At 38.9% G+C, this 2,440-nt stretch overlaps 1 pseudogene; it reads left to right on the top strand.

Annotated features, from left to right (window-relative positions):
- Positions 1 to 409: 409 nt before the first annotated feature.
- LOC123816551 lies at positions 410 to 809 on the top strand (annotated as a pseudogene).
- The last annotated feature ends 1,631 nt before the right edge of the window (positions 810 to 2,440 follow it).

Here is a 2,440-nt window from a genome sequence, read left to right as displayed (position 1 = left end):
ACAATCCTTGGTCCCCTATTTTCACATATGCTGAAGTGTGTTGGTTGCTCACTCCTCCACTCCATAGATCGGCCAGGATTCTCTCCCATGTGCAGAGGGAAGCCAAATCTGCTCCTTCCTACTCCAATGCCATTTTCCTTCTCCCTGTTTTATTCATTCACCTACTGATAGACCCTTGGGCTGCTTCCAAATCTTGGCTATTATAAATAACACTGCAGTGAATATAGGGGTGCTTATATTCTTTCAAATTAGTGTTTTGGCTTTCTTCAGATAAATTCCTGGAAGTGGTCCCTTGGGCTCTGGGGTTGTAGAGAGCTTGCTGGGGGAAGGAGAGAGGCAACTGGTAACAAAGCTTCCCAGCACCTGTTTGTATATGAAGTATAGAGTTTGCCTTCTTTCTGAAGTTTCTTGGATGAGTAAGAGATACTTGCAGAAAGCAACAGAGGAAAACTGCTAACAATAATATTTACTGTAACCTTGTGGAAGAAAGTTGTATCCAGTGCAAACCATCATAAAGCTCACCATGTTAAAATGGGCACTTGTGAGCTGGTGGCCCTCCACATATGCTGTAATAAGAACAATATAGAATGGTCACAAACTCTCAGTGTTCCTGTGTCCTCAGGCAGGTGGCAGACACCAGGCAGACTGTCCCATCTTGCATGTATACTTCAATAGTGGAACAGAAGTGGTAGTGCCAAATGCAACCATGTCTTGAGGGAGAGAAAGAGGGATGCAAAATTCTTCCAGATTGGAAAGGATGGAACTGTTCCTCTGGGAATAAAGTAAAAGCAACTATGGTAACCCATTAATTGAGAATAAATCAATTGATCCTCAAGGCTGATTATATGGAACATATGCATAGAAAGTTAACTTCTGAGGTGATCTTGAAGGAAGATTTTTATTTTTCTCCGAAGAGGTACTCCAGACTCTTATTTCCAAGGGATTTCATGGCTCATGATCAGCATTTTCTTGAAATCAAATCTTTTAAAAGTCAGACATGAACTTCTATGTCATGAAGAATTCATCAGATTTGAATTGTGTTCAGCTTGTAAAATCACATTTGCTAAAACAATCTGAAGTCACCATCCGACGAATTGGCATTTCCAGGTGATGTCAGAGACACTTGCTTTTTGGGCTTTTGGCTCCAAATGTGACTGCTGTTCTTGTTTCTGAAAGTCTCCCAAGTGCAACAACCTTCTGTCACCCATATGTTCCTGGGTCTGGTCCTATGTTCACTGGCCAGTGGGACTGTGCATGGCTGTAGTGATATTTCCTTTACAAACTTCTCCTTTGTCATGGAGTGGACTGAGATAATATTTGTATCCTAACCTTGGAGCACTGAAAGCGTACATGTTTTAACATCTTTAAGTTGCTTTTGTTAAAGGAGTGGAAAAATATACCCAGTGATAATAATTGTTGTTGGCAAGTAACTGATGAATACACCAGTCACATAAGCATATATAGACTAGCTGACCTGTTTCCCCAAGGTTCACACACTGCTGCAGCTCTCTGTCAGGTAAGGAGGCAGTAGTTAGAACTGAATTACCATTTTCATTATATGCTATTTCGTACCTATAGAGCACTCTCCCTTTTCTGCTTTTTTTTTAAGTGGGCTTTTTCCCTTCCTTTTTATATTTATGTTTTTCCTTCAAAGAAATTAGCAGTGAGCAGTCAAATACTTAGGTAGCCTTCAGTTTCAAAAATTGCCAGGGATGGCCCTGGCTGGCGTAGCTCAGTGGATTGAACTCGGGCTGTGAACCAAAGGATCGCAGGTTCGATTCCCAGTCAGGACACATGCCTGGGTTGCAGGCCACAGCCCCCAGCAACAGTGTATTGATGTTTCTCTCTCTCTCTCTTTCTCCCTCCCTTCCTTCTCTAAAAATAAATAAATAAATTTTTAAAAACTATAAAAAAATTGCCAGGGATGTATGTGGGTTTCTGATTTCTTTGCTTGAAAGTTAGTTACAAAACTTACATTTCTCCTAATATCTTTTAAAAATCATCCTTTCTATCTCATTGTAGCAGACTACCAATAATTGCTCAGTACCAATAACTGAAGCTGTTCATTCAGTCTGTTGATAAAAGAAATTGTTCATTTTTCTTGGTCTCAATATTACAAATATTTGCTTATAGTTGTCCCATTCGAACAACTTCTTGGTCAGTTTTTGGCCACATTTTTGTAGTCATTTTAACATTTGTGGTTTTCAGTTCTATGAGAAACTTTTATAAATATTTAAAGGCTTTAAACATGTATGTAAGACCTTTTTCCTAACTTATTACAGAATATATAATTTTACACTACATTTATTTTATTTCATTTAGGATGTGAAGGGAAAGAAAAATGGAAATTGCAAAGCCATTCTGTAATAACGTTGTGCAAACTTAGTTTGAAGGAATGTAAACAGAAGGACTCCTGTGTTCTATTCAGACTAATAGGAAG

Source organism: Phyllostomus hastatus, unplaced genomic scaffold (assembly GCF_019186645.2).
Source record: "Phyllostomus hastatus isolate PE091 unplaced genomic scaffold, TTU_PhHast_1.1 phas_contig_209, whole genome shotgun sequence".
Classification (NCBI taxonomy): domain Eukaryota; kingdom Metazoa; phylum Chordata; class Mammalia; order Chiroptera; family Phyllostomidae; genus Phyllostomus; species Phyllostomus hastatus.
The sequence above is the reverse complement of the archived record's forward strand: the minus strand, read 5'-3'. Positions and strand labels throughout refer to the sequence as shown.